The following is a 15,664-nucleotide window of genomic DNA, read 5'->3' on the forward strand; positions in this document are numbered from 1 at the left end:
TATAGCAGTAACTCGCAGTCAAATCACACAGCCCTACGTTTGCAGCAGCCTAATCCATCATCTTCTCGCGTCTCTGTCGAACCGACTAGGCGGAACTGCCCCGCCTATCGGCGGGAAAATCCCCGCCCTCCACTTTTAAATATAATTGTGTATCCATGGATTGCGCCATGGATCAAAGCCTCAAGAAAATGGTGGTACACATGTACGTAGTATACAGCACGCCCGTCGCATTCACGTCGCACCCCAGACGGTCGGTCGATCTAGCATGCCGCTCTTCGAATGGAATGCGCGTCATATTGCATTTGCACACACATGTGGGACTGCAATTGAGAACCGACAATAGGCACACTCCCCAGCCCCGCAAGTCGGGTGAGTTAATAGAAGAGAGAGACGAGCGATAGTACTGGAGCAGTGTTGTACATACGTCGGTGCCTGGACGATCCCTGCATGACACAGAAGATCAGTTCGTCCATGCACGTGACCGGACTCGAGCAGACGGCCGGATAGGCTATTGTCTACATATCGTGCATGCTATGTTGTACAGGGTTGTAGTTCTGATGAGAAATCTAAAAAAAGGTTTCTTGTCATCTCACAATATTAGGTGTCATGTGCTTCAGATCATTGCGAGGGCTAAACAGTGACAACTGAGTTCCTCCAAGGCGCTGGTCATTGGGGGCACATGCATGAAGACTACTCGGCTGCCATCTAGGTTAAGACGGCTATGTTAATTTGGACATCTATCGATGGATCCCTTTTCTACGAGTTTATCTTTAATTTGAGCTTTGATCCTCATCTAGTTTGTCCGTCGGGATTCATTTTGTCTCCTTGGGGCAGTGAGCTTATGGTGTCTTGTCATGTGGCATTTTTTCGAGTTATATGTTAATCCGGTGCTTCAGATCAAAATGACGACAATTGCACCTCCAAGGCACATGCATGAAGATTTCTTGACAATCATTGACGAGGTCAAGCCGGCTCCGGTAGATAAAAGAAAACTACTCCACTATATAGGCAGGAGCCTCCGCGCTTGCTTGCTAGTGTTGCTCTCTTCACACTGTCTCGTCCTCTCTAGATCTAAACACGACAGCGATGGCCACACTCTCTCTCTCTCTCTACTCACCGCTGGTCACAGATCCAGTCAGATCCTCTCCGTCAGGGAAGGTGAGAAGGTGCAATGTTCACACGGTCGTCCTCGGCGACGGCTCTTACCCACTGACAGCACGTCCCCATCAGCGTGCCTTGCCATTCTCTCCCACGCACTGCCGGCTAGGGAGGGCCTCCGACCCCTTCTTCCTCGCTGCCGTAGTGTGGGCAGATCCGGCCTCCCGCCGCCCACCTAGCGACATACCGGCGACCCTCAGGTATAACTTCCTTCGAAACCAGCCTTGCTCTACTTCCCCGGCTCCTGGCGTCGCTGCATTTGTATGTTTTACTATTTCTCAGGGGGCCTCATAGATATGATTGATCAGTTGTTCGAAAGCCACCTAAATTTTTAGTGTTAAGAGGTAAAACTAGTTCATGCACTCGAATCTAGTACTACTTGGTTCAAACAGGGAAGAAAGGGTTGGTGTGGGGGAAGATTTGGTACCTGAATCTAGGACTTGGTCAAAATAGGAAATAATGGGGGCGAAACGTAGCAAAGACTGGCTATCCAACTAGTCTCTTGGTCTAATAGGGAAATAAAGAGAAACGCAGTACAAACTCAATATAAACCGATCTATTGGTTGAAAAAGAAAAGAAAGTGGGGACTGGGAGACAAGTCAACAGAGTATGTCCAGCACTAGATTTGCTAGCCCCACACAGTATAAGGTGGCTATACCGAACAAAAATGGGACCAACCCAGATATCCTGTCCTGATGTTTGTTGCCCCGACCCCTCTTATGTAATGCCACTAGTGAAATGTAGCAGTCGCACTATTAAAAGTAAGGACACGTTAAACCAATGTTGTTTTCAATGTAATGCCTCCAGTAATATGAATCAATGGCACTGTTCTTCACGTCCTGCTAAATTTCCCATTAAGATAAGTTGCTTCATTTCATTAGAAATGCAACTGTCCCGGTCCGCCTACTCTCCCGTGCCCAAATACCAACTTTGTAGCATCTGTTAATGTAATGTTGCTGGTAAAATGAAGCAATGGAACCATTAAAGTAATGTCATATTTAACGGTTATCATAGTTAATCCTAATGCCCACACTAATATCTAGCAATGTTGCTGCTTTAGAAATTTCTACTGTCCTTGTAGGATTGCCATTCAGATAAGGAACATGCTTCTTTTCATTTGATGTATGTTTCATCACTTGTTACTCACCCTCCTTTCCACCTTTTTGTGCAAACAGAGATATACATTTCACGCTTGATCTTAGTTGAACTGCACAAATGATATCCAAATTATAGTTGAACATTCCACGAGCTTCACAACAAACCTTGATGTTGCTCAATTTTATTGCAACTAATGAAGAAGAAGTTGCTAGCTCATGGGACATTGCTTCATTTTAGGTGAACTGCACAAAAAGGTCCTATGAATTGAATCATACATGTTGGTGACTGGTGTCATCCCTTCTACGATGGCGTTGACTACAGATATGGTTCCGATCACGAGGTATGCTCCTTTTTGGTCCGACTGTTTGCCAAAGATCCTGCATGTTGAGTCTGCTCTTGTGCTGTTGTTTTGGCACTGCCATGATAACGCAGTAATGTTATTATTTTGCACCTTAATCTAGTGGCACTATTAATTTGAGGCAATGTTTTGGCACCGCTAGTGCCACTGATTTTTTTTATATATTGAAAGAGGGGGTTTCCTCCGATTTCATTAAAGAAACCCAACCATAGAGAACCATTATCCAACAACATCTTAGTGTAAACGGGCAGTTACGCAACTAATACTAGAACGGACTGAGTACAAGCAGGAGACAAGTTCGCCACATAAGCTAGGCAGGTAGGGGGACGCAGCACCAGCTTGACCAAGTTTGGATTACAACCCAAATGCTATCGCAGAAACATCGGCGGGGAGATATGGACTGAAAGAGCCAGCTTCAGCATCCCAGTCTAAGCACCCTCGGCCTCCATCCTTGTGATGCACGGTACACCTCGCTTGCCACCTACTCAACCCTAGTGCCACTAATAAAATGAAGTAATAATACAGTTAAAATAGAGCGAGTGTCCTCTCTATCATTTCATTTCCAATGTAGATAAGAAAGTGCTTCTCTTTGTTAATATATGTTTCATCAACTAGTCCCATTGTTAATGTTTAAGCGTTTCTGCAAACTGGGGTGCTTAATTTTACTTGATTTGCACAAAAATATTGATTAGAATGTCTCAAGGCCCCTCCTTGTAATACCGATGTACACTGATGTTCATCACTGGCAGAAGGTGTATCGGGGAGAATTGGGTCGATTTCCAGTATGAGGCCTACCATATGAGGCGTCGCATGGCCCATCTCGCCCTCGCAACATGGCATACTATGATACTATCGCAATATTTTCTTATATTTATTAGTGTATATTTCATCAACTAGTGCCACTATAATGTAATCACGCTTTTTCATTATCTGTGCAAACAGGGTTATTCAGCTGCATTTTGGTGGAACTGCACAAATGTACGGATGGAACCGGCATATATGCAGAGTGCAAGGTGCGCCAAGTAAAAATTACTGACACCAATCATGCTCCATGCAAGCATTGGCATCCACCACGACCAGTGGGATGTGCTCTGTGGACGGATCTTTCTCAGCAGCAAATCCTCCAACCAAATACTAGTAGCTTTTATTGGCAGTTTTCTAGGGAGTACTCTTTTCCGAAAGAAGCACCAATCTATTTTTCTTTATTTGTACATAGTGTCACAACTTTCTTTTTGGTCTAGATCTATTTTAGGGTGATTGGCGTAGTACTCGGAGACTGATTGTAAGCATGATTTTCATTAGCCGTCACACTGATTGTAAGCATGATTTTCGTTAGCCGTCACACTGATTGTAAGCATGAGCAGATGGAAGATTAGGTTAGTGCGAAGCTTACCTTAAACCCTACCGCTGTCTTTGAAACGAGGCGAGCATCGAGGGAACCGTGGAGAATGGCGGGGAAGCGACATCGGCCATCTGGCCTCCTCTTGCGGTGGGAGAACAAATACTCCTGCGGCTTCGGATGGCTCTGGACCCTCACGAACAGCACACCGTACTCGAACGATTCGTTATCCTCTGGATGCTAGACCTTCGACCTGTATGCCCACCACCTTTGCCTGACTTTTTCCTCGAGGGGGTGGTTTTGCAATGGAGAAGAGGGAGAGGTGAGACGGTGGTCTTGCAATGGAGAGAGAGAGAGAGAGGCGAGACGGTGGTTTTGCAATGGAGAAGATGGAGAGGATAGGGGTGGTTTTGCAATGGAGAAGAGGGAGAGGCGAGACGGTGGTTCTGGAATGGAGATGATGGAGAGGAGAGGAGGTGGTTTTGCAATGGAGAAGAGGGAGAGGAGCATGGGGCAGCGATTTAGGATTGGACTAGAGGGCCGGCACGCTATGACTGGATCAAAATCAAAATCAATTTACCCTTCAACTAAGAAAGCGAACCCACATTAACTAGTCTCCCTTTTATTCTGGGTCATAATTGACCATGATTTTCACAAATAAAATATATGTTATACGTTGCAAAAATAATATAATTTGAAAGTACATTCAGATACGAACCAAACGATGCAATTTTTGGTGACATGCATTCACATTTTGCTTGTCAAATACAATACGTGGTCAAACTTTCACCCAAAATACACAAAACAAAAAAATACTTCCAAGACCAACGCCGCTCCTCTCCTCATAAACCATCGCTGCTCCTCTCATGTTCCAATCTAAATCCAGCGCCGCTCCTCTCCTCTTTCATTTCAAAACCACCTCCCCTCCTCTCATGTTCCAATCCAAAACCAGTGCCGCTCCTCTCCCGTTCTAATCCAAAACCAGCACCGCTCCTCTCCTCTTCCATTCAAAAACCACCGCCGGCGAGTGAAGGTGATGTGGAGAAGTAGATCGATGGAGGAGTACAACCGATACGTGAGGATCACAGACGGCGACCCTGTGAAGCTAGCTAGGATGTTGGAGATACAGTCTTGGTTTTACAACAAGGACCAACTAGCGGCGCCAGCGACATCCATGGCCAAATATCTGCAATAGAGTGAAAAGGCGGCGATACTCTTGAAGGGAGTCGCGCGGGAGTACATAGAGCTACTCATGTGGGCCATGGAGCAAATAGATTCACCGAATCTGATCGTGAGGTAGTGGTAGTGGGAGTATCGATCCCAGATGGAGCATCCACCAGAGATTGAAGGATCGAGCATCTACAAGGTGCTGTTTGTGAGGGTGTCGTGCCAGAGCGAGCCAGTGGAGTCTTCGTCGACCGAACCCAACTACAAGAGGAGAAAAGCAGTTGGCCCGAAGATGCTTCCCTGACATCCTCTCCCTTGCCGTTCACATCGTCTCACGGGGCAGCTGTCTGCCGCCGAGGAATAGGAGGGGACTGCCCCCCCCCCCCCCAACCCAATAGTCGGGCAGGTTGTGAATTGTCAGGAGGAGCTTAGGGTTGTTAGTATTTGTAGGTTGTGAATTGTGTTTTGTGTTGTCTATTTTGAGAGTACTTTCAGATATGAATGTCTTTTGAATTTCATATTTGCAGTGCTGAGCAAATGAAGTATTTTATGAATTCTAGAGATCTATTTTTAGCACTTAAAAAATGTAGTTTCATGTAAAAGTGCAGACAATCTGATTCTCAAATAAGAAACTAGAAGTTTCACAGGCAGAGCATTTATATTAACACGCCCTTTTCAAGCAGGGATAACATCATATTGGAAGTTTTATTCATGGTCGAAAATGGAACTACCAGCCAGATAACATGATGCTGATCAACATTCATGCATAGCACATCTTCATATGATGCACAGTCAAAAACATATGTTATTTTCAAAATGCCCACACAATGTCGAGTGTGCGAAAAATAGAGAAACCGAGGGACGAAGTTTTGGCAAGTTTTGGATGTGGTGTGCGTAGATGACAATGAAGACCCACATGTCAATAATGACAGGCAAAAAAATTGGAGATATTTTCATTGCATCAGGTGGAATTGAACCCGGGCGGAACAGCGGTCGGGTAGAGTCACTTGGCCACTAGGCTAGTTCGGTAGTTTCGGTAGAAATAAGGCATTGCATCTAGTATGCCTTCGCCGGCTCGGGTGGTTCGTTCTCATCCGCTGCCTTCGTGCGCTCGCCGGGGCGCCGCTGTCTGCCGTTGTGAACATGCTGAACAAATAAGAGGAATCTGGAGAGGGCTATACGTGGAGAGGTGGACAGTCAGGACTCACCAGGTATATGGCCGTACGCAAGCAAGTGCCTCATTGAAAAAATACTTCCTTCTAATGCTATACTGACATTGGGGCTCACGGGTTTGTCAACATAGTTACATTTTTTTAGGTGCTTCAACGTAGTTACTAAGAGCATCTCCAACAGGCGCCGAACGCGGCGCGCGCAAAAAACAACTTTAGAGCGCGCCCATCGCCTGGTTTGGCACGACGCGCAGCGACCTCTCCAGCAGCCGCGCTAAAATGCAGCGCGCACGCGCCGCTCCAGCAGCGCGCAAAAAATGCAGCGCGCGCTCATTCTACAAACTAGAAATGTAGGCATTGGAAGCATAAAAACTAGATAGATTGCATAGATTTTAAACGATACAAAGGTATTTTACATCAGAAACATAGATTGCATAATAATAAACGACAAACGATAAAAAAAGAGATAGATTGCATAAAAAACTACTCTAAGTCGCTAAGATCATCACCATTATCATCCTCGGCGGTGTCGTCCGAGGTATCTAGCCAGATGTCCAGCCACCGATCATCGTCCGGCGTGAAGAATGACTGCCCACCTGCTGCAACGAGATCGGACTGCGCATTCACCGACGCCTTCCGCCGACGCCTGTCCAACCGCTCCTTGCGGCGCCTTCGCGTGTCCTCCTTGCGGCGTCTTGCCCAGTAGACCTGCTCGTAGGCGACGTCCTCCGGGTGGCGCCGGCGCCACTCCGCCATGACCCGCTCGCCCTCCTAGGCGACGAGGAGGCGGTGCTGCCGCTCGGCGTGCTCTGCACGGTCATAAGCCGTGTTCAGACGAGGCGGCGGGGCGAGTCGAGCGCCTGCTGGCACATCTTGGAAGTTCATCTGGTCGCGCGGCCAGCCTAGGCGCCGCGCCGCCGCGTCGTACGCGCGGGCGGCCTTGTGCGCCGTCCCGTAGGTGCCGAGGCCGAGCCGGAGATCGCCGGAGCGTATCTCCGAGTAGTAGCCGCCGTTGGGGCACAGGCGGACGCCGCGGTAGCCGGATGCTCCTCGGCGACGCGGCGGCATGGCGGCGCGGCGATGGCGGGGCGCTGGAGCAGTGGAGGCGCGTCGGTGACGGGGCGCTGGAGCGGCGCGTGGCAGAGAGGGAGAGGAAGAGGAGAAGAGGAGGCATGGAGAAGGCGCGTGGCGCGCGCCGCACTTTATAGGCGTGCCGGAAGCGGTGCGCAAAAAATGGTGCGCGAGCTGGCGCCTTTTCACGCGCGCGCGCAAACGGTTCCCGCATGCGCGTGTTTCCCGCCGCCGTTGGAGCGCGGCAAAAAGCCCCGCACACGCTAAAAGCTGGGTTTACCGCGCGCACGTCGTTTGGCGCGGCCGTTGGAGATGCTCTAAAGGAGATAAATTTACAACGAAGCCGGGGAGCTGGCAAGTATCATTTATTATCAGCGGGCCAGCAAGTTACTAAAGGAGATAAATTTACAACGAAGCCGGGGAGTTGGGTTGTGGGCTGCCCCGTCTAGACTTTCTATTTTAACATGTACAGTCCACGACATGTTGGTTTGTATTTTCTTGAGGAACATCATGTATCGACCGGCCTATGGATCTCCCATCCTAGGTTTTATTTTGCCTGAAACATTCGCAGCCCAACTTATGTATTTTTTTGAAGAAAACGCAGAGGTCTGTTCTATTTTTCTATATAAGAATAGGAACGACAGGTCCAACTTATGTTTCCCTTCTAACTATATTATATATATTTATATTATTTTATATGTTATTATATATTATTGTTATTGTCATCATATGTTTAATAGATACTTACATATATAAGAAAACAATATCCCACGTCTTATTAACTTATAAAAATAATTTTTTAACAATAAAATCCTGGATTTTTTTACATTAAGGCAAGGAAAATCCTGATGATTGTGTACAAAAGCTTGGTAAGATTTAACGACCAATGTAAAAATAAACCACTTATTATTTAAATATATTTATAAGAAAATGCTCAGCCCCTGTTTATTTTTGATAACATTGTTGCGCCCAACCCAACATTATAATTAGAACCAGCCCAGCAAAATCGTGTATTTTGAGAAAGTGCAGATGGGCTATAATTTTTAGGAAAAAAATAAATAGGCCGCATGGACGCTACATTATTTGTTCAGCCAGCCCAGCAAAATTCGTGTATTTCGAGAAAGTGAAAATGGGTTGTAGTTTTGAAAAAATGGGCCGCATGGACGCTACATTATTTGTTCACCCAGCCCAGCAAATGGACTGTAATTCTTAAGAAAAGCTCAAATAGACTATAAATTCTGAAAAAATGGGTTGAATATGTGCCACATTTTTGGAGGCTGAAATGTGGGCCAATAGGTCGAAGCCAACGCAAGTCGTTGTCAACTTAGTAGATAAATGATTCTAACATCGATAGCCATTGGATTTACATCCAATGACCGGCATCCATCTTTAATCTCTCGTCTTCTTCCTCCAGCGCCGCCGAGACCACCTGCTAGCAGTTCTGCTTAGCACGCTTCGCTGTGAAGCGCTACCCCATCGCCGGCCAGGCCATCCCTCCACCCCTCCACACCTCCTTTTCTTCTCCACTGACTGCCGAACCATGCCGCACCAGAACCAGTTAACCCTCGTACACCTCCCCATCTATGAGTCCACTCCCGCGCCGTCTCATCTCCGGCTCGTTGCTGTCCGGGGCCTCGCCGTCATCCACCACCTTGGATGCGCTCGACGCGGCGTGGTCAACACACAAAAAAATGAATACTCCCCCTGCTAGCTGGGACCCACCATAGTGGGAGGCTGACTTGTGGGGCTACTAAGTTGACGCGGACGGAGGGCTTTGTCAACTTAGTCAATATGAACGATTCTAGCTCTAGTGACCGTACGATGTCCATCCAACGGCCGTAATGCTTCATCAACCTATGGTATTCTTGCTCCAGCCACCCAAACCAGCGTCGGTCGTGCCGCCTGCTCCTGCCTCTCGTGGCCGGCTGTGCTGCCGTGGAGACCTCACCGCTCCCTACTAGTCCCATCGCTAGCCAGGCCATCCCTCTACTCACCCACACCCCCTATTATTTTGCGATGACAATAGCCTCATGCCGCAACCGAACCAGTCAACCCTCATACTACTCTCCATGTGGGCATCCACTACCGTGTCTTCCCCGGATCCATGTCATCTCCTTCCTAGGCCTCGCCATCGTCCACTGCCTTGGTGCTCTCGGCGTGGCGTGGTCAATGTGGTCAAGGAATGACTTTCATCGAAAGAGTACTGTACGTGGAGAGGCTGAGATTTGGGTCCACAACCGCAGCAAGGAAGTGCAACCTTATTACACGTAAGATAATGATTCCTCCACCTGACAGCAGGGACCCATCGGACGGGCCACCGTATTTCATGAAAAAAATATCCCCCCCCCCCTGACTACTGGGACCCACTAGCTACATCTTCGCACGCAAGGAAGTGCCTCCTTATCCTCCCTGACAGTCGGGACCCACCTGGTCGAAGCGTACATAGCGTTGTCATTCTGGTCGCAAACATGTACGTACATGCTGGTCGATCGGTCTGTCTACAGGCTGCAGCGATGAACCGTGGCCGAGTAAGGAAAGGCACGTGCTGTAGTAGAGGCGCGCACGTAGCATGTCACACGGTCCCGTCAATATCGTGTACACGTACGTACAGCCAGGGTGCAAGAAAGAAAATACGGCCATGTACGTACATACGGGCAGGGTCTTGAATGCTTACTCATGCATAAGTACGGCTAGGGCTCGAGTACATGGAGAGGCAGCGATGGCGTCCTGTTCATCGGCAGCCAACCGGCTGGGGCGGAACGGAGAAACGGTGTCGTCTTCATCGGGAGGCAACGGAATGCGTGTTGTTCATCGGGAGCCAACCGGCTTGGACGGAACAGCCGAAACGAGGCCTGGCGTACCACAGAATGGAGGAAACGGCCTTGTGTTCAACCGCCTATGGTCAAAACGGGATCCTGTTCACTGAGAGGGGTCTGGCGTACCGCAAAATGGAGGAAACGGACTTCTCTTCGACCTCCTACAGTCGAAACGGGGTCCTGTTGATCGGGAAGGGTGTAGCATACCGCAAAACAGAGGAAACAGACTTCTCTTCGACCTCCTATGGTCGAAACGGGGGTCTTGTTCATCGGGAGGGGTGTGGCATACCACAAAACGGGACTCCATGGGCTACTGTTCATCCACCGTCTACTACCTCGCTCCAGCCTCCACGGGCTACTGTTCATCCACTGTCGACCTCCTCCAGCCTCCGCCTGTGTCTGTTCATCCATGGCATCTCCCTCCTGTCTCCACCAGCTATTGTTCATCCACGGGCTCCTGTTCATCCAGCCCCCACCGGCTACTGTTCAACCAGCCCTCTCCATAGGGTCCTGTTGAACCACCCCTCCACGGGCTACTGTTCATCTAGCCCTCCACCGGCTACTGTTCAACCAGCCCTCCACCGTCTGCTGTTCATCCAGCCCTCCACGGGGTCCTGTTCATCCACCCCCAACCAGCTCGATCGGGGTCCTGTTTATCCAACAGCAACGGCCTCTACTACCACGGGGTCCTGTTCATCCAACCCCCACCGGGAACTGTTCATCCAACTCCCAACAACGCTCACTGCTCATCAAGAGGCAGCAGGTTCGATCGGCTTCAGTTAGCAGCAGTAGCGAAGGAATCGCTCGATCGGGTTCAGTTAACAGCCAGATCAATCGATCGCTCATGTTTCAGTAACGCGTAGCCTGCAGTGCAATTGCTCGGGTTCAGTAAGCGAACGCCTCGCTCGGGTTTAGTTAGAGCCCAACGCCTCGCACCCACGCGCGTATGTGTACGAGAGAAACGCGCATCGCTCGGCCTCAACCACCCACCGTAACCAGGAACTCCCTGATATTTTCCTCGCCCTCGGTTCTACCACGGTTTTTTCCGTCATGGACGGCCCAAAGAATGTCATGCAGCTGCGTCTCCGGCCCGCCCTGGACGAAAAGCCCATTTTCTGTCATGATTTTTTGTCATAGAAGTAGGATCCCACCACATCTACGATGATACCGGGTTTTGTCACATCGTCATAGAAGTGTCATACGCATGACAGAAAAAAAAATTCATTCAGCCCAAAATGTCACGGATGTGTCTTTTTTGTAGTGTTTGCCGAGGTTTAAACCATTAACCACCTCAGCTTGTTTTAAGAAAAGCCCATCATTTAACACGGATGACCTCCAATGATCTTTGTTTGACACAGTCATCGGGTCACCGACCAGTTTATGCTTACTAAAACAGTCGGTTTTGGCTTTCTCCACTAAGGCGCTTTACACTCTTAGCCAAGCGAAGCAGAAACATAAGCGGTAAGCACAGGAGTCGGACAACCCAATGATACGTCTCCAACGTATCTATAACTTTTGATTGTTCTATGCTATTATATTATCAGTTTTAGATGTTTTATAAGCATTAATATGCTATTTTATATGATTTTTGGGACTAACCTATTAACCTAGAGCCTAGTGCCAGTTCCTGTTTTTTCCTTGTTTTAGAGTTTCACAGAAAAGGAATACCAAATGGAATAAAACTTTCACGATGATTTTTCTTGGACCAGAAGACACCCAGGAGACTTGGAGTGCAAGTTAGAAGAGCCATGAGGCGGTCACAAGGATGGAGGGCGCACCCCCCAACCTTGTGGGCCCCTCGGTGACCCCCTGGCCTAGATCTTCCTCCTCTCTATTCTCAAATACCCCCAAAAACTTACAGGGGAGCCACGAAACCACTTTTCCATCGCTGCAACCTTTTGTACCCGTGAGATCCCATCTAGGGGCCTTTTCCGGCATCCTGCCGGAGGGGGATTCGATCATGGAGGGCTTCTACATCAACACCATTGCCTCTCCGATGAAGCATGAGTAGTTTACCACAGACCTACGGGTGCATAGCTAGTAGCTAGATGGCTTATTCTCTCTCTTTGATTCTCAATACTCTTTTGCGATGTGTTTGCCGAGATCCAATGAATTGTGCATTTATGATCAGCTTATCTATGAATATTATTTGAATCTTCTCCAAATTCTTATATGCATGATTTGATATCTTTGCAAGTCTCTTCGAACTATCGATTTGGTTTCGCCAACTAGATTGGTTTTTCTTGCAATCGGAGAAGTGCTTAGCTTTGGGTTCAATCTTGTGGTGCTCGATCCTAGTGACAGAAGGGGAACTGACATGTATTGTATTGTTGCCATCGAGGATAAAAAGATGGGATTTTCATCATATTGTTTGATTTAATTCATCTACATCATGTCATCTTGCTTAAGGCGTTACTTCGTTCCTTATGAACTTAATAGTCTAGATGCATGTTGGATAGCAGTCGATGTGTGGAGTAATAGTAGTACATGCCGAATCGTTTCGGTCTAGTTGACACGGATGTGATGCCTATATTCATGATCATTGCCTTAGATATCATCATAACTTTGCGTTTTTCTATCAATTGCTCAGCAGTAATTTGTTCACCCACCGCAATAATTTCTATCTTGAGAGAAGCCTCTAGTGAAACCTATGGCCCTGGGGTCTATTTTCCATCATATAAGTTTCCGATATACAGTTCTAGTTCCTACTTATTTTCTTTGCAATCTTTTACTTTCCATTCCATAAACCAAAAATACCAAAAATAATACTTTATCGTTTATCCATCTATATCAGATCTCACTTTGCAAATAACCGTGAAGGGATTGACAACCCCTTTATCACGGGTGCAAGTTGGTGTTTTTTGTGAAGGTATTCGGTGGCTTGTTGCGTTGTCTCCTTGATGAGGACATCAATACAATTGTTACACCCACAGCCCCTGCTGCTATACATACTGGACCAATTACTAGAGCTCGTGCACGCCAACTAAATTACCAGGTACTTTCGTTTCTTGGTAATGATTCTAATGTTCATGAGAATATGATGCTGCCTAAATTGGATACATTTGTTTTGCTTACAAATGAAGGGCCTAGCTTGGAGAAGGATGAACATTGGAGCAAGAACAAGCATGGAGATGATGGCATGCGCAAGGGGAACAAGAACGGAGTTACAAGTGATGATTTCAGGACTTTGAAGCCACCATAATGGGTGCATGAAGCCTTGGACGAAATATACAAGATGTCACTTCATAAATTTCGTCCCGAGGCTATTTTAGGTGCTGCGTCACCTTATTATTGGGCCAGGCCCATGTAATTTCGAAATACATAAGTATAGGCTATTTTTAGAGTCCGTATGTGTGGGGAAACAAGAGATAGGGTTGATTTCGGACCCCTCCACCAAGGGCCACGAAATTCCCCCCCTCTTCCTCCATATATACAGCCCTTAGGGCATCGTTTAGACTTTGGGTTTTGTTTAGATTAAAAGTTCGCCATAGCTGCAACTTCGCGTACTTCGTTTGTGTTCAACGACCAGACAAAGGCGTCACAGAACCCCACCTTGATCAATAAAGCTTTCATCTTATATTCACAATATCCAGATTGCAATCTCAGTTTCTTGCTTGTTCTTCGTTTGCTCGCAGGAAACAGACCCTCGTGGTCAGGTTGATCGTGCTCCGGCGTGGTCAATAACCCCTCGGAGTTGGTTTAGCGATTGCTAAGGCGCGACGTCCTCGCACGTTCGTAGTCGGATCGTCAAAGTCGACTTCCACCAAAGCGATATCCATCATCTCATCGAAAGACGGGACACCTTTACCTCTATCAATCACTGGCTTTGAGAAGACGTTCGAAACAAAGCTCGATAACAAGTTTAATGAATTGCTTGCGCGTCTTCCACCACCACCACCCGCTGCAGCTAACGCACCTCTCCAACAACAACAACAACGACTACCTCCACGTCGCGAAGCAGACCTCCGCCGAGCAAGCCGTGTTCCTCTTGCGTTTGGCCAAACTGTTGGTGCTGCTGTTGATACTTCTGTGGCTCCTGCTGCTGATGCGGAGGAGGATGATTATGTGGGAGATTATGAGGATGAGGTTGATCAAAATCAACACTACGTGCAGCCACCTGTACCACCACCAGCAGGTCGACCTCAGGTATATATTCGTAATGGTAGGCCTGCACCACCACCTCAGGTACGAGATGATGTCCATATTCCTAAACTGAAATTGAATATTCCACCATTTGAGGGTAGATATGTTCCTGATATATATCTTACTTGGGAGTTAGAAACTGAACAACGATTTACATGTTTACAATATCCTAAGGAGAGACGAGTTGCTGCTGCCGTTTGTGCTTTCACTAGTTTTGCATGTGTATGGTGGTCTGAACATTGTAGATTATATCCTATTCCAACTACTTGGGCTGCTTTGAAAACTGCTATGCGTACGCGTTGGGTTCCACCATATTATCAACGTGAATTGCTTCAAAAATTGCAGCGTTTAAGACAAGGGAAAAATTCTGTAGAAGAATATTATCAGGAATTACAAACTGGCATGATTAGATGTGGTATTGTTGAGGAGAATGAAGCTATGCTTGCACGTTTTCTAGGTGGATTAAATAGAGAGATTCAGACCATTCTAGACTATAAGGAGTATACTAATATCACTCGTTTATTCCATCTTGCTTGTAAAGCTGAACGTGAAGTGCAGGATCGACAAGCATTGGGGCGAACTAAGTTTTCTGCAGGCCGACCTTCATCATGGACACCACGTGCATCTTCTACTTCAACTGCACCAGCACCTCCATCTGGTGCCACCTCCAGCCATGATACAAGAAAACAGGCACAACCACCATTATCTGCCAAGAGCGCACCTGCGGGGCCTGCACAGCGTTCTTCTTCTTCCATGGCATCAACAGGGCACACAAGTGATATTATTTGTCGTCGTTGTAAGGGAGGAGGTCATTATGCGAGAGAATGCAAATCTCCGCGTGTGATGATTGCTACCGCGGATGGTGGATATGAGTCCGCTAGTGACTATGATGAGGAGACTTTGGCTCTTATTACACGTGAAGAACATGGTGGAGATGATTCTGATCATGAGACGCAATACATGGCTCCTGAAGACGCTGACAGGTATGAATGTTTAGTTGCTCAACGTGTTTTGTGTGTGCAGGTCACACAAGCTGAGCAAAATCAGAGGCACAATTTGTTCCATACCAAGGGAGTTGTGAAGGAACGTTCTGTGCGCGTCATAATAGACGGAGGGAGCTGCAACAACTTGGCTAGCATGGAGATGGTGGAGAAGCTTTCTCTCACCACAAGACCACATCCACATCCTTACTACATCCAATGGTTCAACAACAGCGGCAAGGTTAAGGTAACACGTACTGTTCGTGTGCATTTTAGTATCTCTACATATGCTGATTATGTTGATTGTGATGTGGTACCTATGCAAGCATGTTCCTTATTACTTGGTAGACCATGGCAATTTGATA

Source organism: Triticum dicoccoides, chromosome 6A (genome assembly GCF_002162155.2).
Source record: "Triticum dicoccoides isolate Atlit2015 ecotype Zavitan chromosome 6A, WEW_v2.0, whole genome shotgun sequence".
NCBI classification, from domain to species: Eukaryota; Viridiplantae; Streptophyta; class Magnoliopsida; order Poales; family Poaceae; genus Triticum; species Triticum dicoccoides.